A 26,634-nucleotide genomic window follows, 5' to 3' on the forward strand; every position below is an offset into this window, starting at 1 on the left:
TTTCTTTAAAAAAGAAAAAAACTAGGCCGGCGCCGCGGCTCACTAGGCTAATCCTCCGCCTAGCGGCACCGGCACACCGGGTTCTAGTCCCGGTTGGGGCGCCGGATTCTGTCCCGGTTACCCCTCTTCCAGGCCAGCTCTCTGCTGTGGCCAGGGAGTGCAGTGGAGGATGGCCCAGGTGCTTGGGCCCTGCACCCCATGGGAGACCAGGAAAAGCACCTGGCTCCTGGCTCCTGCCATCGGATCAGCGCGGTGTGCCGGCCGCAGCGCGCCAACCGTGGCGGCCATTGGAGGGTGAACCAACGGCAAAGGAAGACCTTTCTCTCTGTCTCTCTCTCTCACTGTCCACTCTGCCTGTCAAAAAAAAAAAAAAAAAACTATAAAAAGAGACAAACAAGGTCACTTTATAAAGACAAAGGGAATCAATTCAACAAGATAATTATGCCTACATACACAAACACCAAACGAAGGGGTACTCAATTTTATAAAGCAAACATTACTAGATCTAAAAGAAAAGTGACAGAAAGCCTTCAATACAATTGTAGTGGATCATTTCAATAGTCCAGTTTCATAAATAGGCATATCATCAACACATACACACATACACCCACATACACACAAATTCAGAAATACCATGGTTAAACACATGACAAATCAAATGGATCTAACATTTACACAACATTTCATCCCAAATCTACAGAATACACAATCCGTTCATGTGCAAAAGGACCAGGCACTAAAATAGATCATAAAGCAATTTTAAATAAATACAAAAATATCATTTATATATTATGTAACTTTCCTGATCACAATGGAATAAAACTAGAAATAAACAACCAAAAAATGTAGAAATTACATAAAGATACAGAGATTAAGAAACATGCTCTTGAATGACCAATGTATAATTGAAAAAAAATAAAAGTGGACGTTTAAAAATTTCTTGAGGCCGGTGCCACAGGTCACTTAGGCTAATCCTCCGCCTGCAGCGCTGGCACACCAAGTTCTAGTCCTGGTTGGGGCACTGGATTCTGTCCCGCTCGCTCCTCTTCCAGTTCAGTTCTCTGCTGTGACCCGGGAGTGCAGTGCACGATGGCCCAAGTCCTTGGGCCCTGCACCTGCACAGGAGACAAGGAGAAGCACCTGGCTCCTGGCTGTGGATCAGCACAGAGCGCTGGTCGCAGTGGCCATTGGGGGGTGAACCAACGGAAAAAGGAAAACCATTTCTCTCTCTCTCACTGTGTACTCTGCCTGTCAAATTTTTTTTTCTTGAAATAGATGAATGTAAACACAATATATCAGGGCACAGTGGGTTAAGCCACTCCATGCAATCCCAGCATCTCATATTAGAGCGCCAGTTCAAGTCCCAGCTGCTCTGGTTCCAATCCAACTCCCTCCTAATATGCCTAGGAAGGCAGCAAAAGATGGCCAGGTCCGTGGGCCCCTGCATCCATGTGGGAGACCTGGCTCTGACCTAGCCCAGCCAACCACTGCAGTCATTTAAGGAGTGAACCAGTGGATGGAAGATCTCTCCTTCTTCCTTCTTCTCTTTCTGTAACTCTACCTTTCAAATAAATAAATAAATCGTAAACAAACAAACAAACAAACAAAAAGGTGGCTCAAACATACTTGGGAACCTAAAACAGATATGTGGGACTAGGATGTAGTTTCTGACTTCAGGTAGGAGCTCCTGGCTTCAGCCTGGCCCAGACTGGCTTCTTGTAGTCATTCAGGAAATCAATCAGCAGATAAAAGGTCTCTCTCTCTCTCTCTCTCTCCCCCCTTCCCCCTCCCTCTCCCTCTGTCACTCTACCTTTCAAGTAAATAAAAAAAATTTTTTTTTTAATTATCAAAAATCAGAAATGGCAAAAGCAGTACTGAGGGAAGTTTATAATAATAAGCATCTTCCTCAAAAAAAAAAATATATATATAAATAAATAAATTTCAAGTACACAACTTAATGATAATCTCAAGGACCGAGGAGGGGAAAAAAAGGCTTGCTCAGTATTAATACTGGGTATAGAAGCAACATTCCTCAATGCAATCAAAGCAATTTATGAAAAACCCACGGCCTACTGAATGGGGAAAAGGACATTAAAGATCCTACTGAATGGGGAAAAGTTGGAAGCATTTCCACTGATATCTGGTACCAGACAGGGATGCCCACGTTCCCACTGCTATTCAATACAGTACTGGAAGTTTTACCCAGAGCCATCAGGCAAGAAAAAGAAATTAAAGGGATACAAATTGGGAAGGAAGAACTCAAACTATCCCTCTTTGCAGATGATGATTCTTTATTTAGGGGATCCAAAGAACTCTACTAAAAGACTACTGGAACTCATAGAAGAGTTTGGCAAAGTAGCAGGACATAAAATCAATGCACAAAAATCAACAGCCTTTGTTTACACAGGCAATGCCACGGCTGAGGAAGAACTGCTTAGGTCAATCCCATTCACAATAGCCAAAAAATAAAATAAAATAAAATACCTTGGAATAAACTTAACCAAGGACGTTCAAAATCTCTACGATGAAAATTACAAAGCCTTAAAGAAAAAAATAGAAGAGGATACCAAAAAATGGAAAAATCTTCCATGCTCATGGATTGGAAGAATCAACATCATCAAAATGTCCATTCTCCCAAAAGCAATTTATACATTCAATGCAATACCAATGAAAATACCAAAGACATTCTTCTCAGATCTAGAAAAAATAATGCTGAAATTCATATGGAGACACAGGAGACCTCGAATAGCTAAAGCAATCTTGTACAACAAAAACAAAGCCAGAGGCACCACAATACCAAATTTCAGGCGTACTACAGGGCAGTTGTAATCAAAACAGCATGGTACTGGTACAGAAACAGATGGATAGACCAATGGAACAGAATTGAAACACCAGAAATCAACCCAAACATCTACAGCCAACTTATATTTGATCAAGGATCTAAAACCAATTCCTGGAGCAAGGACAGTCTATTCAATAAATGGTGCTGGGAAAACTGGATTTCCACGTGCAGAAACATGAAGCAAGACCCCTACCTTACACCTTACACAAAAATTCACTCAACATGGATTAAAGACCTAAATCTACGACCCGACACCATCAAATTATTAGAGAACATTGGAAAAACCCTGCAAGATATTGGCACAGGCAAAGACTTCCTGGAAAAGACCCCAGAGGCACAGGCAGTCTAAGCCAAAATTAACATTTGGGATTGCATCAAATTGAGAAGTTTCTGTACTGCAAAAGAAACAGTCAGGAGAGTGAAGAGGCAAACGACAGAATGGGAAAAAATACTTGCAAACTATGCAACAGATAAAGGATTAATAACCAGAATCTACAAAGAGATCAAGAAACTCCACAACATCAAAACAAACAACCCACTTAAGAGATGGGGCAAGGACCTCAATAGACATTTTTCAAAAGAGGAAATCCAAATGGCCAACACACACGTGAAAAAATGTTCAGGATCACTAGCCATCAGGGAAATGCAAATTAAAACCACAATGAGGTTTCACCTCACCCCGGTTAGAATGGCTCACATGCAGAAATCTACCAACACCAGATGCTGGAGAGGATGTGGGGAAAAAGGGACACTAACCCACTGTTGGTGGGAATGCAAACTGGTTAAGCCACTATGGAAGACAGTCTGGAGATTCCTCAGAAACCTGAAGATAACCCTACCGTTCAACCCAAATTCCTTGGAATTTACCCAAAGGAAATTAAAATGGCAAACACAAAAGCTGTCTGCACCTTAATGTGTATTGCAGCTCAATTCACAATAGCTAAGACCTGGAATCAACCTAAATGCCCATCAACAGTAGACTGAATAAATAAATTATGGGATATGTACTCTACAGAATACTATACAGCAGTAAAAAAAAAAATGAAATCCGGTCATTTGCAACAAAATGTAGGAATGTGGAAAACATCATGCTGAGTGAAATAAGCCAGTCCCAAAGGGACAAATATCATATGTTCTCCCTAATCGGCGACAACTAACTGAGCACCAAAAAGGAAACCTGCTAAAGTGAAATGAACACTATGAGAAATGGTGACTTGATCAGCCCTTGCCCTGACTGTTGATGAACAACGTTATACTTAATCCCTTTCAGTATTTTTTTTTGTTCTACTTAAAACTATTGGTTGAACTCTATAATTAATACATAATTATTAAGTTTTGAAATTTAACTGAAAAGTGATCCCTGTTAAATATAAGAGTGGGAATAAGAGAGGGAGGAGATGTACAATTTGGGACATGCTCAATAGGACTTGCCCCAAATGGTAGAGTTAGAAACGTGCCAGGGGATTCCAATTCAATGCCATCTCACTAGTCCAAGTATCAATTTCACAATTGATCACACTGATAGGTCTAAGAGTCAAAGGGATCACATAAACAAGAATAGCGTCTGCTAATACTAACTGATAGAATAAAAAAGGGAGAGAATGATCCAACATGGGAAGCGGGATACACAGCAGACTCATAGAATGAGATGTCCTAAACAGCACTCTGGCCTCAGAATCAGCCCTTAAGGCATGCAGATCTGCCTGAAGAGCCCATGAGAGTATTTTAGGCATGGAAAGCCAAGACACTGTGGCAAAAACAAACAAACAAACAAACAAACACAACACCACCACCCTGTATGAAAGATCTCTGCGAGTGAGATCCCAGTGGAAAGAACATGTCATCATCAAAGAAGGAGGTAAGAACTTCCACTTTGACTATGACCTTAACTAAGTAAGATCAGAGTCGGCAAACTCAAAAGGTCTCCATATCCATGGCAACTCATGACAAGAGCCTAGGGTGATTACTGAGGCCATAAACAAGAGTGTCAATTTGTTAAGTCAACAACAGGAGTCACTGTGCACTTACTTCTCATGTAGGATTTCTGTCCTAAATGTGCTGTACATTGTGATTTAATGCTATAACTAGTATTCAAACAGTATTTTTCACTTTGTGTTTCTATGTGGGTGCAAACTGTTGAAATCTTTACTTAATATATGCTAAATTGATCTTCTATATATAAAGATAATTGAAAATGAATCTTGATGTGAATGGAAGGGGAGTGGGAGTGGGAGAGGGGAGGGTTTCAAGTGGGAGGGAAGTTATGGGGGAGAAAAGCCATTGTAATCCATAAGGTGTACTTTGGAAATTTATATTCAGTAAATAAAAGTTAAAAAAAAGAGATCAGAGAATAGACTAAAACAGCAAATTTTTTAAAAAAGATAAATGAAATTAGTTTTTTGAAAAAGACAAAAATAACAAATCTTTGGCTAGTCAAACGAAGAAAAAAAGAACAAAAAAATTCAAATAAATAAACTCAAAGATGAGATATTACAATTTATACTTATACCATAGAAATACAAAGGATCACTAGGGAGTATTATAAATAACTACCTGTCGACAGACTGGAAAACCTAAAAAAAAAAATCAGTAAATTTCAAAATACATATAACCCACCAAAATTGAACCAGAGAAAAAACATAAACAGGCCAAAAATCAATAATAACCAATAATAATGAGAAAATTTCCATGCCCAGATGGCTTCAGTGCTAAATTTTTAACAAACATTTAGAAGAACTTATTAACAGCAATTCTTCTAAAACTATCTCAAAAACTAAGAGAGGGGACTATTCCTATTCCTAATTCATTCTACAAAGCCGTCATTAATCTGATACCAAAACCAGAAAGGAAACAACAGAAAAAGAAAATTATAGACCTATCATGCTGATGAACACAGACGCAAAAATTCTCAAAAAAATAAGCAGCAAATCAAATCCAACACATCAAAAGAGCATTCACCATAATCAACTGGGATTTATACTGGGATACAAGGATCACGCAAAATACACAAATCAATTAACACATCAACAAAATGAATAAAAATCATATAATCAGAGCAGGCATTTAGCTTAGCAGTTAAGACACCTACATCCCACATCAGAGTACCTATATTTGATCCCTGGCTTTGGCTCCTGACTCCAGATTCCTACAACTGCAAACCCCAGTAGGCAGCAGTGATGGCTATGGTAATTTGGGTCCTGTCACTTAGGAGTGGCCTGTATTGCATTCCTGGCTGCTGGTTTTCACTGCAGCCCAGTTCTGGCTATAGGATTTAGGGTGTAAACCAAAGGATAGAAGCTAACCACCATGCCCCAACCTGGCTCTCAAATGATTTAAAAAACAAAACATGATTATCTTGGTGGCCACAGAAAAAGCATTTATTTCAAGATCCCCTCGTCCTGACTGCTGATGTACAATGTAATACTTTATCCATTTTAGTATTTTTTTTGTTCTAGTACTATTGGTTGAACTCTGTAATTAACACACAATTGTGGGGAGCAGCTCGGACTAGACTAAGTTACTGGAATTAAGACTTATTCTATGCATCTGCTCTCCTCTGTGGGGAGCAGCTCGGACTAGACTGTTACTGGAATTAAGACTTATTCTATGCATCTGCTCTCCTACAATATGGTGCTGGGAGAGGAGAAAACAGCTTCTACCCAGCTGCCTCCAGTTCAACTAATAAACTGTAGGACTTGCTCCTGATTGGAGGAGAGCAGCGTACTCGGCGTGTGGGCAGCCGAGTTGGGATTGGCGGAGAAGGACTATAAAGGAGGAGAGAGACGGCATGCACCAGGAACATCTATGGGGAACATCTAAGGGAACCCGTGCAGCCCCCGAGAGAAAGCCGGCCGGCGGTGTGCCGCTCCCCTGCGGAAGTGGGGAATGCGGCCAGGGGGAACTGCCCTTCCACGGAGGTGGAAGGGATAGTAGCCAACCCGGGAAGAACCAGCAGCAAACCCGGGGAGGGCCGAGCAGACGAAAAGAACAGCGCAGGGTCCTGTGTTGCTCCTCCACGAAGAGGGGGAGCGACATAATGGTGCCGTGACTCGGATATGAAGCCTAGGCAGGACTTAGTGTCGTTCCTCCATGAAGAGGGGGAGCGACATAATGGTGCCGTGACTCGGATATGAAGCCTAGGCAGGACTTAGTGTCGTTCCTCCATGAAGAGGGGGAGCGACATAATGGTGCCGTGACTCGGATAGGAAACCTAGCTCGGATAGGAAACCTGACTCGGATAGGAAACCTAGGACGGATTAGGAAACCTAGAACGGATAGCAAACTTAGGAGGGAAGAAACGGGAAGAACTAGGGAAAATATCGGAGAGAGAAACTAGCAAACAGCCTAGGGAAATTACCGGAGAGAGAGACTAGCAAACAGCCTAGGGAAAAGCCGGACGAAAAAGGTGCCGGAAGAAGCTGTTGAAAGCCTAGGCATAGACTCGGATACGGACTACGGGGGGAAGCTGGGAGAAATCTCTAAGGTCGAAAGCGAAAGTGAAAGCTAGAACAAACAGACTCGGATGCGGACTGTGGGGAGAGGCCAGGAGAAATGAGGGAGGAATATTGTTGGAAGAAAACTTAGGGAAACATACCGGGTAGAGAAAAATGTTAGGGAAATTGAAGCCGCGGGGGGCAGGCCGAGGCGGATACGAAAGCCACTTTGGGATTCTCAAGTTAGCCCGGGAATAGGGGGCGAAAAGTTGAAACCAGAAGCTGAGACGTAAGCCAGATTGGGATCCGTCTGATTAGCCCGGGGAGCAAAGGACGGGAAGCCAAATCGTGGGGCGGAGACGTACGCTGGGTTGAATTCGCCAGGCTAGCCCGGGGAACTTGGATTGAATGCTAGTGGTGGAGACGCAAGCTACGCTGTGTTACTCGCGGAAGCCGCTGCGTGCAGAGAGAGCACGGGGCGTGAGTAGATAGGGAACGGGGCTGGCGTAGGCCGTGGTTCAGACGCGAAAGGGTTAAGCGTGGAGACCGCGGACCGCGCAAAGCCGGGAAGCCGCGCAGATGAGGCGCAGGCTGAAGCGGCTCAGAGCCAGCGAGGCGCGGAGAAGCAGCCTCGGGGCGGAGCCCGCTGGCGGGGCGAGGCGCCGGGAAGCTGCGCGGAGCCGTGAAGCTGCCGGCAGGGCGAGGCGCCGGGAAGCCGCGGGGATAAGAGAAAACAGAAGTTTAGAAATGGAGTGAGAGCGGGAAGCTGCGGGGATAAGAGAAACAGAAGTTTGGAAGTGGAGTGAGAGAAATGGGAATGTTGGCAGATAGAAGTAAAATGGGAGAGATAGGAATGCCCGGAGATAGAGAAATAGAGAGAAATAAGGCCTCCCCTCAACATGCCAATTAGAAGGCTTGGATTCGGTCTGCCCGATTAGTGAGGCGATGAGCACCTGGGCGGCTAGCCGCAGGTCACCGAAGACAGGCACGAATTAACATCAGTAAGGCTTCCCCACAATACAACAATATTAAGCTTGGATTCGGTCTGCCTGATTTAAGGCGGTAAGCGCCAGCAAGCAGCTCGACCAGAGTATGAGCTGCAGGTCACCGAAGATAGGCACGAACCAACACTAATAAGTCTCCCCCACAATAAGGCAATGAGAAGGCTTGGATTCGGTTTGCCTGATAGAGCTTGTAAGCCCCTGCAAGCAGAGCAGAGCATGCGCTGCAGGGCACCGAACACAGGCATGCATCAGCGCCTAAAAACCTCCTCACAACATGGCGAAGAGAGGACCCGGATTCGGTTTGCCTCATTGATAGGACTTGTAAGAACCTGTGGCAACTCTAGCAAGTAGAGCAGAGTGTGTGCTGCGGGACACCGAAGACAGGCGCGTATCAACGCCAAAAAAATAAAAAGAAAGGGGGATCTGTGGGGAGCAGCTCGGACTAGACTAAGTTACTGGAATTAAGACTTATTCTATGCATCTGCTCTCCTCTGTGGGGAGCAGCTCGGACTAGACTGTTACTGGAATTAAGACTTATTCTATGCATCTGCTCTCCTACAATATGGTGCTGGGAGAGGAGAAAACAGCTTCTACCCAGCTGCCTCCAGTTCAACTAATAAACTGTAGGACTTGCTCCTGATTGGAGGAGAGCAGCGTACTCGGCGTGTGGGCAGCCGAGTTGGGATTGGCGGAGAAGGACTATAAAGGAGGAGAGAGACGGCATGCACCAGGAACATCTATGGGGAACATCTAAGGGAACCCGTGCAGCCCCCGAGAGAAAGCCGGCCGGCGGTGTGCCGCTCCCCTGCGGAAGTGGGGAATGCGGCCAGGGGGAACTGCCCTTCCACGGAGGTGGAAGGGATAGTAGCCAACCCGGGAAGAACCAGCAGCAAACCCGGGGAGGGCCGAGCAGACGAAAAGAACAGCGCAGGGTCCTGTGTTGCTCCTCCACGAAGAGGGGGAGCGACATAATGGTGCCGTGACTCGGATATGAAGCCTAGGCAGGACTTAGTGTCGTTCCTCCATGAAGAGGGGGAGCGACATAATGGTGCCGTGACTCGGATATGAAGCCTAGGCAGGACTTAGTGTCGTTCCTCCATGAAGAGGGGGAGCGACACACAATTATTCTTAGGTGTTTAAATTTTAACTGAAAAGTGATCCCTGTTAGGAATTTGGAAAACATTATGCTGAGTGAAATAAGCCAATCCCAAAGGGACAAATACCACTTGTTCTCCCTGATCGGTGACAACTAACTGAGCACCAAAAAGGAAACCTGTTAAAGTGAAATGAACACTATGAGAAATGGTGACTTGATCAGCCCTTGCTCTGACTGTTGATGAACAACTTAATACGTTATCCTTCTTAGTATTTTTTTTTGTTTGTTCTAATTAATACTTTTGGCCAAATACTGTAATCAATACACAGTTATTCTTAAGTGTTGAAACTTAACTGAAAAGTGATTGCTGGTAAATATAAGAGTGGGAATAAGTGAGGGAAGAGATGTGTAATTCGGGACATGCTCAAGCTGACTTACCCCAAATGGTAGAGTTAGAAACGTGCCAGGGGATTCCAATTCAATGCCATCAAGGTGGCATGTACCAATGATATCTCACTAGTCCCAGTGATCAATTTCTGTTCACAATTGATCAGAATGACAGGACTAAGAGCCAAAGGGATCACATGAACAAGACTAGTGTCTGCAAATACTAGCTGATAGAATAAAAAAGGGAGAGAATGATCCAACATGGGAAGCGAGATACACAGCAGACCCATAGAATGGCAGATGTCCTAAACAGCACTCTGGCCTCAGATTCAGCCCTTAAGGCATGCAGATCTGGCTGAAAAGCCCATGAGAGTATTTCAGGCATGGAAAGCCAAGACACTGTGGCAAAAAAAAAAAACAACAACAACAACAACAACCAACAACACCAAACCAAACCCTGTATGAAAGATCTCTGCGAGTGAGATCCCAGTGGAAAGAACAGGTCATCATCAAAGAAGGAGGCACCTTTCTCTGAAGGGAGGAGAGAACTTCCACTCTGACTACAACCTTGTCTAAATATGATCAGAGTTGGTGAACCCAAAAGGCTTCCATAGCCTTGGCAATTCATGACAAGAGCCTAGGGTGATTACTGAGGCCATAAACAAGAGTGTCAATTTGCTAAGTCAACAACAGGAGTCACTGTGCACTTACTCCACATGTAGGATTTCTGTCCTAAATGTGCTGTACATTGTGATTTAATGCTATAACTAGTACTCAAACAGTATTTTACACTTTGTGTTTCTGTGTGGGTGCAAACTGTTGAAATCTTTACTTAATATATGCTAAACTGATCTTCTGTATATAAAAAGAATTGAAAATGAATCTTGATGTGAATGGTGTGGGGAGCAGCCAGGACTGGACTGAGTTACTGGAATTAAGACTTATTCTATGCATCTGCTCTCCCACAATATGGCGCTGGGAGAGAAGTAAACAGCTTCCGCACAGCTGCCTCCAGTTCAGCTAATAAACTGTAGGACTTGCTCCTGATTGGAGGAGAGCAGCGTACTCGGCGTGTGGGCAGCCGAGTTGGGATTGGCGGAGGAGGACTATAAAGGAGGAGAGAGACGGCATTCACCAGGAACATCTATGGGGAACATCTAAGGGGAACATGTAGCTGAAGGAACACCTGTGCAGCCCCCGAGAAGAGCCGGCCGGCGGTGTGCCGCTCCCCTGCGGAAGTGGGGAAAGCGGCCAGGGGGAACCGCCCTTCCACGGAGGTGGAAGGGATAGTAGCCAACCCGGGAAGAACCAGCAGCAAACCCGGGAAGGGCCAAGCAGACGAAAGAACAGCGCAGGGTCCTGTGTCGTTCCTCCACGAAGAGGGGGAGCGACAAATGGAAGGGGAGAGGGAGCGGGAAAGGGGAGGGTTGTGGGTGGGAGGGAAGTTACGGGGGGGGGGGGTTCATTGTAATCCATAAGCTGTACTTTGGAAATTTATATTCATTAAATAAAAGTTAAAAAAAATCCCCTCATAATTAAAACCTTGAACAAATCAGGTTTGGAAGAAACATACTGCAATATAATAAAACATACTCCAATATAATAAAAGAACACAACAGACTGCCAACGCCATATTGAATAGGGAAAAAGTGAAAGCATTTTCTCTAAGATCTGGAACCAGACAAGAATGTCCACTTTCACCACTCATATTCAACACAAAAATGGAAATTTCAGCAGCAATTGGGTAAAGACATAAAAATGAGAAGGAAATCAAATTATCCCTACTTGCAGATGACATGATTCCATCTGTAGAAAAACTTAAGACTTTTAGAACTGATAAATGGGTACAGCAAAGTTGCAAGAAACAAAATCAACATTTAAAAGTCAGAGATAGGGGCCGGCACAGTGGCATAGCGGGTAAATCTACTGCCTGCAGTGCCAGCATCCCAATATAGGTGACAGTTTGAGACCCAGCTGCTCCACTTCCGATCCAGCTCTCTGTTATGGCCTGGGAAAGCAGTAGAAGATGGTGCAAGTCCTTGGGCCCTTGCACCCACGTGGGAGACCCGGAAGAAGCTCCTGGCTCTGGGCTTCAGAACAGCTCAGTTCTAGCCAGTGCAGTGAATTGTGGAGTGAACCAACAGATGAAAGACCTCTCTCTCTCTCTCTCTCACTATCTCTCTCTGTGCCTCTCCTATCTCTGTGTAACTCTTTCAAATAAATAAATAAAGCTTTTTTAAAAAATCACCTTCTTGTTTAAAAAAAAAAAAAACCTCAGTGATAATAAGCTTCCTTAGGAAGAAATCATTTAGGCAATTTCATGCACAATAGCTACCTAAACAAACAAAAAACTAGGAATAAACATAACCAAAGAGGTTATAAGACACTGACAAAAGAAACTGATGAAGACACACACAAAAAAATGTAAAGACCTCCCATATTCAAAGATTGGAAGAATTAAGATTGTTAAAATATCCATACTACCCAAAGTGATTTACAGATTCAATGCAATTCCCATCAAGATACCAATTCATAGAAGCTCAAAAACCAATCCTAAGAATCATGAAAGCACCAAAGATCCCAAATAGCCAAAGCAATCTTGAACAAAAAGAACAAGGCTGGAGACAAAACAGTCTTTAATTTTAAGATATACTACATGGTAGTAGTAACTAAAACAGCATAGAAATGACATAAAAACAAATGGACAAATGGACCAGAACAGAGACCCTGGATATAAACAGACAGCTTTTTCCTCAACAAAGCCACCAAAACCATCCATTAGAGAAAGGACAGCTCCCTCAATAAATGGTGCTGGGGAAAATGAATCTCCAGACACAGAAAAATGAACCTTGACCCTATCTCTCACTTTCTCTATAAATCAACTACAAATGGATCAAAGACTTAAATGCTAGGACCTGAAGCTATGAAATTACCAGAAGAAAATAAGAGGAAACATTACAAGACTTCGGTATATGCAATGACTTTTTAGGTAAGACCCCAAAAGCACAGGAAACAAAAGCAGAATACAAATGGGATTATATCAAACTAAGAAGCTTCTGCACAGCAAAGATAACAATCAAGAGAGCAAAGAGACAACCTACAAAATGAGGGAAAATATTTGCAAAAGAGTAACCTGTCAGATGATTAATATCCAGAATCAAAAAAGGAACTTTAAAAATTCAACAACAAAAAGAACCAATACAATTAAGAAGTGAGCAGAGGATCTGAAAGGACATTTCTCAAAGGAAGAAACACAAATGGCCAACAATATATACAATATATGAAAAATGTGACCAGCACCGAGGCTCAGTAGGCTAATCCTCCACCTGCAGCGCCGGCACACCGGGTTCTAGTCCTGACTGGGGCACTGGATTCTGTCCCGTTCCGCTTGCTCCTCTTCCTGTCCAGCTCTCTGCTGTGGTCAGGAGTGCAGTGGAGGATGGCCCAAGTCCTTGGGCCCTGCACCCGCATGGGAGACCAAGAGAAGCACCTAGCTCCTGGCTTTGGATCAGCACGGTGCGCCGGCCGCAGCAGCCATTGGGGGATGAACCAACGGAAAAGGAAGACCTTTCTCTCTCTCTCTCTCTCTGTCTACTCTGCCTGTCCAAAAAAAAAAAAAAAAAAAAAAGAAAGAAAAAAAAAGAAAAGAAAAAAGAAAAATGCTCAGTATCACTAGCCTCAGGGAAATTTAAGTCAAAATCACAATGAGGTATTCCCTCTCTATAGTTAGAGCGGCTATTATAAAACACAGACACACACACACACACACACACACACACACACAGTACTGCTAAGAATGCAGAGAAAGGGAAACCCCTAACACACAGTTGATGGGTATGTAAATTAGCATAGCCATTATGGCAAACAGTATGGGGACACTCAAAAAAGTAAAATTAGATCTAAAATATGATTCAGCAATCCTACTTCTGGATATATATCCATAGGATATAAAATCAGCCTATCAAAGAGATACTTGCATTCCCATGTTTATTACAGCACTATTCACAAATAGCCAAGACGTAGAATCAACCTAGGTGCCCATCAACAGATGAATGGATGAAGAAAATGTGATGTACACACAAACATAGGAATATTACTCAATCATAAATAGTAAGGAATGAGATCCTGGCAGTTATAGCAAAATGGATGAGACAGGAGAACATTATGTTAAATAAGATTGGCATGTTAAGACAAATATAGTATGTTCCCTCTTATATGTGGAAGCAAAAGAAAAAAATCAGTCTGTAAAATTTCAAAACTGAAAACAACTCAAATGTCTTTAATGAGTGTATAAACTGTAGTATATAAATTACACTGAAAAGAAAATATTCAACAATAAAAAATAACCACCTATTCTTACACTCAGAACATTTGGATGGATGCTAATGTTGCTATGCTGAGAAAAACAGTCAATAGCAAATTGTGTATTTCCATTCATACAATATCTTTAAATGACAAAATTATAGTGACAGACAACCATGACTTAAAAGTCAGGACAAAAGTGTGATTATAAGTGTAGCACATGGAAATTTCTGGGAGGAAGTGAATAGTTATGAATTTTGTGGTTATAAGAATCTACACAAAGGATCAAATTTCAAAGAACTATGCATTCACATACATATACACACACAAATAATATATGGAAAAAACAGATGAAAGGTTATAATTTCATGAATAGTATTGTACCAATGTCAACTTTCTGGTTTCAGCAATTACAACATAATTATGTAAGATGTTATCACTTGGAGAAACTATGTGAAGGGTACAAGGGGAATTTGAATATTTATACAAATTATATACTTGCATATATCTAAATAATTTTTTAAAGATTTTATTTATCTGAAAGGCAGAGTTACGGAGAGAGCCAGGGAGAGGGAGAGGGATAGAGAGAGGAAGGGATAGGGGGAGAACGGGGTGGGGAGAGAGAGAGAGAAAGAGAGACAGACAGACAGACTGACTCTTCCCTGTGCTAGTTCACTCCCCAAATAGCTGTAGTCGCCATGGCTGGGCCAGACTGAAGCCAGAAGCCAGGAGCTTCTTCCAGGTCTCCCACATGGGTGCAACGGCCTAAGAACTTGAGCTATCCTCAGCTGCTTGCCCCAGCACATTAGCAGGGAGCTGGATTAGAAGTGGACCATGGGGCCAAGGCTGTGGCACAGTGGGGTAAAGCCCTGGCCTGCAGCGTCAGCATCCCATATGGGCACCTGTTCGAGTCCTGGATGCTCCACTTCCAATCCAGCTCTCTGCTATGGCCTGGGAAAACAGTAGAAGATGGCCCAAGTCCTTGGGCCCCTGCATCCATGTAGAAGACCCAGAAGACACTCCTGGCTCCTGGCTTCAGATCTTCACAGCTCCTGCCATTGTAGCCATCTGGGGAGTGAATCAGTGGATGGAAGACCTCTCTTTTTGCCTCTGCTCTCTGTAACTCTGCCTCTCAAAAATAAACAAACTTTAAAAGAAAAAAAGGTTAATCAGAAATAAAACAGAAACAAAAGAACATGCAATAGACTACAAATAGGTTTTTTTTTTTTTAAAAAAAAAGATTTATTTATTTGAAAGAATAATTGAGAGAAGGGGAGAGACAGAAAGAAAAGAGATCTTACATCCACTGGGTCATTTCCCTAAAGGTTCCGACTGCCAGCACTGGGCCAGGCTGAAGCCAGGAGCCTGAAACTCCATCTGGGTTTCCCACAGGTGGCAGGGGCCCAAGTACTTGGGCCATCTTCTGCTGCTTTCCTGAGCAAATTAGCAGGTAGACAGATTGGAAGTGAAGTAGCTGGAACTTGAACCAGTGCTCTGATACAGGAGGTATTGCAAGTGATGGCTTAACTCTCTGTGCCATAATACCTGCCACCAGAAACACGTTTTATAAAATGTTTCTATAAAAGAATTCATACTCAAAATATAAAAAGGTTGGCAAAAAGCATAATGCACTAAAAAAAAGAGGGAATTTACAGAACTACTTAAATTGTCAATAAAGACCACTTTCAAAGTCAACTGTACTAACATTTAGAGAAATATGAGAAGATACTACTGTCATCAGGTGAGCAAGTGAAAAAAAAATCTGGTAATGCCAACTGTTGTTGGATAAAGTACAGCCATAAAAACACATACTCATGATAATAAAAGTATAAATTAAACTTCCTCTGGAGAGCAAATTGGCAAAAATCTAGTAAATTTGATGATGTCCATATCTACACAATAATCTGTCAATTCTACTTCTAGATGTTTACTTTAAAAAACTTGTTTTTGTACAAGGAGCGACTGTACAGCAACAAACAGTAATCAATACACTTACAAGCAGTAATACAGAGAAGTCTCAGAAAAAATGACCATAATGATGACAAAAAGTTGCAGAATGACAAAGAATGGTTCTATTTGTAGAAAGTTTTAAGATACGTATGTTTTAAATATACATGCTTAAGGCCGGCGCTGTGGCTCAATAGGCTAATCCTCCGCCTTGCGGCACCGGCACACCGGGTTCTAGTCACAGTCGGGGCGTCAGATTATGTCCCGGTTGCCCCTCTTCCAGCCAGCTCTCTGCTATGGCCCGGGAGTGCAGTGGAGGATGGCCCAAGTGCTTGGGCCCTGCACCCACATGGGAGACCAGGAAAAGCAGCTGGCTCCTGGCTTCGGATCAGCGCAATGTGCTGGCCGCAGCGGCCACTGGAGGGTGAACCAACAGCAAAACGAAGACCTTTCTCTCTGTCTCTCTATCTACTCTGCCTGTCAAAAAATTAAAATAAAAAATATATATATACATGCTTAATATCACTGGTTCTTGGCACACAACTCTAAATCCTTTGGAATTTGCCAGGTGACAAGATCACTTTTTGTTGTAATGAAGCCATTCTTAGTGGGCCCCTAGATAGCCTCCTGACTCAGGCTGGTTTCCAAAAAGACTAGAAGGCCAGAAATTACAGCCCCACTCTTCAACCCTTGGGGAGAGAGGAGCTGGATAGCAAGCTAATCACCAATAGGTAATGATTCAGTCAATCATATCTGTATAATAAAATCTCCATTAAAACCTCTACAACTACAGGGTTTGGAGAGCTTCTGTGTTGGCAAACATATAAATGTGATGGAAGGGTGGTACACTGGAGCAGGTACAGAATATTCACAAACCCATACTGTGCCCCATGCATCTACTCTATCTCTTCTACTTGACTGCTCCATAGTTGTAGCTTTTATAATACACCAAGAATAGAAAGTAAAGTGCTTGGCGCAGCATTCCTTATCAACTGGAGCACTGGTTAGTCCCAGCTGCTTCACTTCCAATCCAGCTACCAAATGTACCTAAAAAAAAGCAATGGAAGAAGATGGTACTAGTATCTGGGCCTGTGCCACCCACATGGTAGAAACAGATGGAGTTCTAGGCTCCTGGTTTCAGCTTTGCCCAGTTCCAGCTTTTGCAGCCATTTGAGGAGTGGAATAGCAGATAGAAGATCTCTCTTTCTCCCTGTCTCTCTGCCTTTCAAATAAATAAATCAAATCTTGAAAAAGAAAAATGGCTTCTTGAGTTATGTAATCTGTTCTAGGAAATAACAACCTGAGGAAGGGACTGCCGGACTCGCTTGGCCTTTATAGCCAGTTGATCAGACAGGTGGCCCAAATGTGTTATCATTATCTGAAGTGGGGGCAGTCTTGGGACACCAATTCCTTTAACTGTGGAATCTGACACTAACTCCAATTAGTACCAAAATGAAATTACAGACATCCACTTGATGGCCATGAAGTCCAAAAACTGGTTGCTCTGGGATAAAACTACACCCTTTTGCTGTGTTGTGAGTAAAAACAATTCAACATATCAAGCTTAGAAACACATCTAAGCTGTTAATTATTCAAGTAGCTAGGTTGAGCAGGCAGTGATGGTTTCCTCAATTTGTTCAAGAAAAAATCTGAATTAACTCAACAGAAAAGTATTAGAGAGGAACTGGTAAAATCATCTCAGCAAAGACAAAAAACAAGAATCAATAAACTATCATTTCTTGGCCTTTTAGCTAAAATCAAGTGAAGAATCAAAAAACTGGAATGCTCATAAGTTGGCTGCAATACCTAAGCAACATCTAAATATTAATATAATCTGCATAAAATTATCTAACTGCATCAGGCATTGTATTTACATACATATACATTATACATGCAAAACCACACTTAATGTATATGTAAGACCACAAGTAATAAAGTTCATAAACATTTATGGAATTTTGAAAGGCCACTTTTATTATATAGTGCTTTCACTGTGTGTATTGATTTTTGAGCCTAACTCCTAAAAATGTGCCATCTTGCATGACTCATTTGCTTTGTTTTTCAAGAAAAATACAAATATTTATGAAAGTTACACATCTGTGCAAAAACACAAATAAAAGAATGTACATCACACTTAAACTCTTTTTCTCTGGAAGACATAGAAGTCAAGAAAGAGAAAAATGGAGAGCAAATGGCAGGAATAAGGTAAAGAAATGTAGATTGAGATCAAATTCTACAGTACTAAGGATACTAAGCTAAAAGAGTTTGTACTCTGCTACAAATTCTTCATCCAGGATCTCATATGCCCTATTTTTACCATAGCAATGAAATTAGTATCTCGACACTCTTCCAACTTTCAAGGGATAATGTATTCTGGGTTGGACTAGAAGGGAAGTTATACGAGTATGTGTGTAAGTGCTTCACTCTGCCAGTACTGAAGGAAGACACCTTTACTTCCAGCCCTCAATTACCCCTCCCCAAAAAGCAGACCTCCATTCTGTATTTTACCTGCACAGTCTGAATAGTATGAAATTTGTGACCTCAGCTCAAATAGGAGTTCAGAGTTTACAAATAATTAGATTTCGAAACAACTCTGAAAAGCAGGTACCCAGCTGATGGTGTTCCCATTTAACAGGTAAGCAAGATTTAAAGAAATTAAATTATTTTCCCAGTGGTATAGTATGAATCTGACACACCACTTGCAGTATCAGATAATATTCATTGTGCAATTAATACATTCCAAGCACAATTAAGCAATCATCTCATTATGTCCTTGAAAATTCTCAGGCAGATTAATCCTCATTTATAGATAAGGACAGAGAAGCCAAAAGAAATTAAATTATTTGTCCAAGAAAACATAGACCATAGCTGGCAAAGCCATGAGATTTAGTTCTTTCTCCAAAACCCATCTCTTAAATACCAGAATAGACTCCTTCTGTGTAAGAACACATTAAGTATTATCATATAAATAATCATGATTAGTCACATGAACCACAGAAAATTTTAACAGAAAACAAATTTGGAAAAATAGAATTGCTTTCTGTTTGGGAGAAACACTAAAAAGAGAGGACAACAAAATACAGAAAATCCAAATATGTATCTTAAAAAAAAAATCACTGCCTCCTCCATCTCGGTACTGATGCGGTAGATAGTAAAATACTTCACAGTTTACTGATCATTCTGGCATTTAAAAAAGAACTTCTTCCAGTAATATTATTAACATAGAATCTATTTTCCACTGAATGGTATCTTTCTCAAAAGTATGCTAAATAATAATACACTATCTTATAGATCTAAATTAAATGCCTTAGAGATTAACTCTATAGTCATTCAAGTTTCCATTAATAAAACATAAAGGTAAGTTTTTCCATTACTGACCACTAGGAAGTGATAACACAGCTCAATTCAGAAAAGATTCATTATCCTTGGCACATCCATCAAGTCTTAATACCCAAAAATACTTATTCCTTAATAGTAAAACTGGTAATATGTACTTATTTTAAACTATTTTCCTCTTGCCTAGGAGAAAGAGAATAATCCAAATAAGACAGAAGGGAACTCGATGTCCAGAGACTGCCTTGTATTCTATCTCCATTAAATTCAACCATTTTGTAATCTATCATCAAAGGTGACTTAATCTCCTCTATCAATTCTCCTGTCAAGTGGTAATATTACCTAGTTAATTTCCATCTAAAAGGACTGTGCATAAAACCAATATATTGAAAAGAAAGTATAGTTAAGAACAATAAAAGATCTGGAGGTTTGGTTCCAAATCATTCCTTGATAAATTGCAATGTGTCTTCCACAAAAAGCAACATTTTTCTTTCTTTCTTTCTTTTAAGATTTATTTATTTGAAAACATTTCCAGACCTGTTTTTCTCAACTGAAAAATGAGTTTGGGGGTTGCATGATTTCAGAGGCACTTTAAAGCTCTAAAACTTCTATTGCTAAGTTTTAATACAGAGTAATTCATTTGGATCGATTTTAGATGTTTAAATACATAACATAGTAGGCACTCAAGAATTACTTTCAAGGGTGGGCACTGTGGAGCAGTAGGTTAAGCCACGGCTCTGGACACCTGGTTCAAGTCTGGACTACTCCTCTTCAGATCCAGCTCCCTGTTAATGTGCCTGGGAAGCAGCAAATGATGGCTCAAGCAGGATATCCATACGGCATTTCTGATTACAGGTTTCAGCCTGGCCCAGCTTTGGCTATGTGGCCACTGGGGAGGGAACCAGCTGATGAAGAAAGATTTCTAACTCTTTCAAAAAAGATAAATATAAAAAAAGAAAAAAAAAGTTTTCAGTCTGGAAGCTAATTCCAACAAAATTTCCATCTCCAAAATGCTCTGATTACAGAAAAGATATTACCACATTAAATATCCTGAGTATATTTATATACTGAGATACTGATAATCATTTATTCATATCAAAAAGCTTAAAGGGAGCACATAAACAAGACTAGTGTCTGCAAATACTAGCTGATAGAATAAAAAAGGGAGAGAAGGATCCAACATAGGAAGCGAGATACACAGCAGACCCATAGAATGGCAGATGTCCTAAACAGCACTCTGGCCTCAGATTCAGCCCTTAAGGCATGCAGATCTGGCTGAAAAGCCCATGAGAGTATTTCAGGCATGGAAAGCCAAAACACTCTGGCAAAAAAGAAAAAAAAAAAACCTAAATGAAAGATGTGAGATCCCAGTGAAAAGAACAGGTCATCATCAAAGAAGGAGGTACCTTTCTCTGAAGGGAGGAGAGAACTTCCACTCTGACTACAACCTTGTCTAAATATGATCAGAGTCGGTGAACTCAAAAGGCTTCCATAGCCTTGGCAACTCATGACAAGAGCCTAGTGTGATTACTGAGGCCATAAACAAGAGTGTCAATTTGCTAAGTCAACAACAGGAGTCACTGTGCACTTACTCCTCATGTAGGATCTCTGTCCTTAATGTGCTGTACATTGTGATTTAATGCTATAACTAGTACTCAAACAGTATTTTACACTTTGTGTTTCTGTGTGGGTTCAAACTGTTGAAATCTTTACTTAATATATGCTAAACTGATCTTCTGTATATAAAGAGAATTGAAAATGAATCTTGATGTGAATGGAAGGGGGGAGGGAGAGGGAAAAGGGAGGGTTGAGGGTGGGAGGGAAGTTATGGAGGCAGTAAGCCATTATAATCCATAAGCTGTACTTTGGAAATTTATATTCATTAAATAAAAGTTTTTTAAAAAAAGCTTATTAGGACCCCATAACTACAGGTAATCATAAAGTGTCATGCAAACACACGTAGAATGCCCTAATAATTAATTCAAAAATATTCTGTAAGAAATTATCATTTTCCAAAATGTATTTCTACAGCATCTAGTTCCATAGTCAAATAGGTTATACTCTGTTATACTGAAAGTCAAACATAATTATACTTTATAGCAGAAATTATTCTCTTCATATGATTATGTCACAAAATTTATGGAAAATGTAATTATGTTTATTTTGATGCATAAATTTTTGAAATCCACATATACTTTTCATAATATGTATTTTAATGAACCTTTTGAAGACCCCCCCCAAATTCTTCATAAATTACAGTGTGTAAAAGATTTCTCAAATTTATTTGGATTGCACAGCCTTTTCTGAAGATTACTTGGTAATATATCACATTGTTGAAAAGTACTCAAAGTAATTTATTAGCAAACATAGACTACCTGTTAAAACACAGAATTTTTCAGAATTACTAAAAACATAATAATTGAAATTTTTAAAATACTGAAGAACAAGAGTGACAAAGACTTAAAACTGAAAACTCCAAACACCTACAAAACAAAGATTTTCTGTGAGGCTGTTAGATGTACTTTTACATTTAGGACTAAGAAAGTAAAATAGCCATCCACATGAAGAGGTTGGAAAAAAAGTACTTAGCATCTCTCAGCTGCCACCCAGCTCTTGCTAATGCAAAAAGAATAGGTAAAATGGAGATGTGTCAAAGGAATAGTTGTTAAAAAATATATTCAGATCAGAGAATAAGAAAAGGCTTGCCCACCAGCTACCAAGATATCTCAAACGTAATTCTTTTAACAGGACATTAAATGAGGAAAATAAATTGACATTTCCCTTGAAAAACAAGCAGCCATTCTGGATACCAGTTATTCCGTAGCTAACATTAACCATGCCAAAGGATTTAAAACTATTCTAGTGCCAAAATCTGTAGTACGAAAGCTCAATATTTAGATTCACTTAAAAATGGAAATCAGCATCTTAAACAAACCAAAAAACTAACAAGCATTCTAAAACTACCCCTAACTAGAGGCAATTATCTCTAGTCTCATTCTTAATGCTTTCTAATGCCCAACAGTTCATAAATGCAAATTGATATAATCAAACTCAACTGTTAAATTTTAATTTTTTCATTAAAAAATATTGTTCTAAAAAGAATCTCTATAAATGAACTGCTTTTTGCTTTCAGAAAACTGCATCAGCACATAATTTTATTCCTCTCAGTAAAATTATCTCAATTCTGACAAAACTAGACCTTTAAGCCCTTAAGATTTCTGGCCTAGGGGCCAGCGCTGTGGCATAGTGGGTAAGGCTGCCACCTGCAATGCCTGCATCCCATATGGGCACCGGTTGGAGTCCTGGCTGTTCCACTTTCCATTCGGCTCTCTGCTATGGCCTGGGAAAGCAGCAGAAGACGGTCCAAGTCCTTGGGGCCCTGCACCCATGAGGGAAACCGGAAAGAAGCTCAGGCTCCTGGCTTTGGATCAGTGCTGCTCTAACCATTGTGGCCACTTGGGGAGTGAACCAGCAGACAAAGATTTCTGTCTACCTCTCCTCTCTGTAACTCTGACTTTCAAATAAATAAATAAATCTTAAAAAAAAAAAAAAAAAGATTTCTGGCTGAATATGGCAAGGGAGGTGGCAATGTGTGACACAGTGGGTCAAGCTGCCACCTGTGTGATGCCTGCATCACATCTAGGATTTGAATCCTGACTGCTTTACTTATGAGCCAGCTCCCTACTAATGCACCTGCTACCTGGGGCCCTGCCAGCCACAGGGGAAACCTGAATGGAGTTCCAACCTCCTGGTTTTCCCTGTTTGTGGCCATTTGAGGAGTAAATCAGCAGATGGAAAATCTCTCTTGCTCACTCGCTCGCTCACTCTCTCTCTAACTCTGCCTTTCAAATAAAGAAATATTTAAAAATGGAAGGGAAGGGGAGGGGAGGGGAGGGGAGGAAAAGGGAGGAGAGGGGAGGAGAGGGAAGGAGAGGGAAGGAGATGGGAAGAAAAGCAGAAGACAATGGCAGAGGAAAAGCCGATAGAAGACTCAAAACAAATGGAAGAGGAAAATTAGAAACAGAACACAAACTATATCTTCAACAAACTAGGAAACATCTCTAACCATACTGTACAAAAATGTATGTCAAATACAGTAAAAGAATTATGCTAGAAGACCTCAAGGCAGCGATATGGCTCACAGCTTTAAATCTCAAAATCAAGGAGAAACCCAATAATCCCTTGTTTGGAATACCTGAGGTTTTTACAGATTTAATTTGTTATCCCTGAAACATGAGGGAGAACTGAACAAGAAGTCACCTTTTCCTAAAAAGACAGGTGCAGGGGCCGGTTCCATGGCACAGTATGTTAATCCACTGCCTGCAGCACCAGCATCCCATATGGGCACCAGTTCTAGTCCTGGTTGCCCCTCTTCCAATCCAGTTCTCTGCTGTGGCCTGGGAAAGCAGTAGAAGATGGCTCAAGTCCTTGGGCCCCTGCACCAACATGGGAGACAGGCAAGAAGCACCTGGCTCCTAGCTTCGGATCGGTGCAGCTCTGGCCATTGTGGCCAATTGGGGAATGAACCAGCAGATAGAAGACCTTTCTCTCTCTCTCTCCCTCTCCCTGTCTGTAATTCCACCTCTTAAATAAATAAAATCTTAAAAAAAAAAAAAAAAAAAAACCACAGGTGCAGACTAACAATCACAAATACTAGTAAAATGAGTATTTCAAGGACTTAAAAAGAAACTCCTTTGAGAATCTAAGCAAAAACACTGTTACCTAAAAATTCGGGGGAGAGGGTAATCAATGCTAAAAATCAAAGCAGTATCTACAGAGTACAAGAAATTTATGCCCAGTCTACTTGTAGCTCAACACAAGGACAACAGTTAAATATTAAATATGCAAAAAACTCAGGGAATTGTTCCTATGAGCTGCTCAAAGAAAATACAAGATGATAAAGTCTAGCCATTTAAGAAATAAAACTATGGTAAAAGGACAAGCTTTGAATATTGAATCCATTTAATTATTGGTCATAACTATACGAAGAATGGAGGAACAACTATATACTAGTATGAAATAAGTGAGTCAGTATACAGCAGTCCCCCTTTATCCAAGGTTTTGCTTTCTGTGATAGTTTTACTTACCTGCAATAAACCACAGCCTAAAAATATTATGTAGAAAATTATATAAACAATTCATAAATTTTAAATTGTGTAGTGTTCTGAGCAGCACAATGAAATCTCATGCAATTCCACTCCATTCCACCTGGCAGGTGAATCATACATTTTCCAGAGAATCCTCACTGCATATGCCACCCACTAAGTAGTTATCTAGGTCATCAGATTGACAGCTGTGACATTGGTATACAGTTATAATTGTCCTATTCTGGCTAGCATTAACTTCTTAATTTATAAGTTAAATTTTATCAGAGGTATATACATATAGGGAAAAAACATTGTTTATAGGCTCTGAAGTTTCATCCAAGGTTGAGGCACCCACTGGGGGTCCTGGAACACGTCCTCTACACCTAAGAGGCCTACCACACAGCACCCTGCTGGAGCTCAAATTCTAGCTCCCCAATTGACTAGCAGGCTACAGAAAGCTTCAGTGCTTTGGGTCTTTCTCTGTGGAAAGGCAATGATATTACCTATTTCTCAGGGTTGTACTGTGATTAATAATCAATAGCAAAATACTTGTTAAAACAGATTCTAGCAAAGTGCTTTCTCTAAAGCACTATATGTTAGCTAGGGGCCGGCGCTGTGGCGCAGTGGGTTAATGCCCTGGCCTGAAGCGAAGGCATCCCATATGGGCACAGGTTAGAGACCTGGCTGCTCCACTTCCTGTCCAACTCTCTGCTACGGCCTGGGAAAGCAGTACAAGATGGCCCAAGTCCTTGGGCCCCTACACCCACGTGGGAGACCCAGAAGAAGCTCCTGGCTCCTGGCTTTGGATCGGTGCAGCTCCGGCCATTGCAGGCATTTGGAAAGTGAACCATCAGATAGAAGACCTCTCTCTCTCTCTCTCTGCCTCTCCTCTCTCTGTGTAACTCTTTCAAATAAATAAATAAATATTTAACAAAAAAAAGTTAGCTATAATAGTCATGTGAGAAAAACTAGGCTGAAGAACACAGCAGGCTATTTATGAAAAAATGCATACATATACGGATTAAATATATATATCTATAAAATATCTATAGAAAGACACATAAAAATCAGGAAGAGAAACTGGGCAAGAGATTCTAGAGTGAAATAGAGACTGACTTTACATTTCTGTGTCTTTTAAATTGTGAATCATAGGGGTCAGCATTTTTAGCGTAGTGGGTAAAGTTGCCACCTACAAGGGCAGCAACCTACAAGGGCAGCAACCTACATGGGTGTCAGTTCATGTCCTGGTTGCTCCACTTCCAATCCTGCTAATGCCCAAGAAAAAGCAGCAGAGGATGGCCCAACTATATGGGCCCCAACCACTAGTGTGGGAAACCTGGATGAAGCTCCCAGCTCCTGGCTTCAGCCCGGCCATATAGCTACCTGGGGAGTGAACCAGCAGATGAAGATCGCTTTCTTTTCTCTCTCTCTCTCTAAATGGCTTTCAAGTAGATAAATAAATCTTTGAAAAAACAATAAAATAAATAAGTTGTGTATCACAACCAAATATTACCTAGACAAAAACTACTACTAGGCCGGCGCCGCGGCTCACTAGGCTAATCCTCCGCCTGCAGCGCCAGCACACCGGGTTCTAGTCCCGGTCGGGGCGCCAGATTCTGTCCCGGTTGCCCTTCTTCCAGGCCAGCTCTCTGCCGTGGCCTGGGAGTGCAGTGGAGGATGGCCCAAATGCTTGGGCCCTGCACCCTATGGGAGACCAGGATAAGCACCTGGCTCCTGCCATCGGATCAGCACGTTGCGCCGGCCGCAGCACACCGGCCGCGGTGGCCATTGGAGGGTGAACCAACGGCAAAGAGGACCTTTGTCTCTCTCTCTCACTGTCCACTCTGCCTGTCAAAAAAAAAAAAAAAAAAGTGACACCTAAATAGAAAAATAGAATTTACAGAGGTGAAAAATATTTGACTCTGCCTGTCAAAAAAAAAAAAAAGGGAAAAGAAAAGAAAAAAAAAACTACTACTTAAAAATTACCTTCAAGACTTTCAAGGATTGCTAAACACAGTGCCACTTTCCTAATTAATTCTCTACTTCCTCAATGTACATTTATTCAATTCAAGTCATACAAATAAGACACTCTCAGACACAAATATATTTCCCCAAACTATCCATAAGAAAAAATGTTTAACGTATCACCATATAAAATACAAAAAATATATCTTAGGACACAGCACTGCAAAGATACATATAA

General features: G+C 41.2%; 1 protein-coding gene across 8 annotated transcripts in view; it reads right to left on the reverse strand.

Moving 5' to 3' along the window:
- The window catches only part of SHOC2 (SHOC2 leucine rich repeat scaffold protein), a 103,942-nt gene that overhangs the window by 56,883 nt on the left and 20,425 nt on the right, over nt 1-26,634 (reverse strand). The window contains exon 1 of one of the 8 annotated variants that reach the window (XM_070057228.1): nt 23,605-23,968. The exons of the other annotated variants lie outside the window; for them this stretch is intronic. The gene's annotated coding sequence lies outside the window, so the exon portion shown is untranslated. Of the gene's footprint in view, nt 1-23,604; nt 23,969-26,634 lie in introns of those variants that run through there. 8 annotated transcript variants of the gene reach the window in all.

This window comes from Oryctolagus cuniculus, chromosome 15 (assembly GCF_964237555.1).
Source record: "Oryctolagus cuniculus chromosome 15, mOryCun1.1, whole genome shotgun sequence".
Lineage (NCBI taxonomy): Eukaryota > Metazoa > Chordata > Mammalia > Lagomorpha > Leporidae > Oryctolagus > Oryctolagus cuniculus.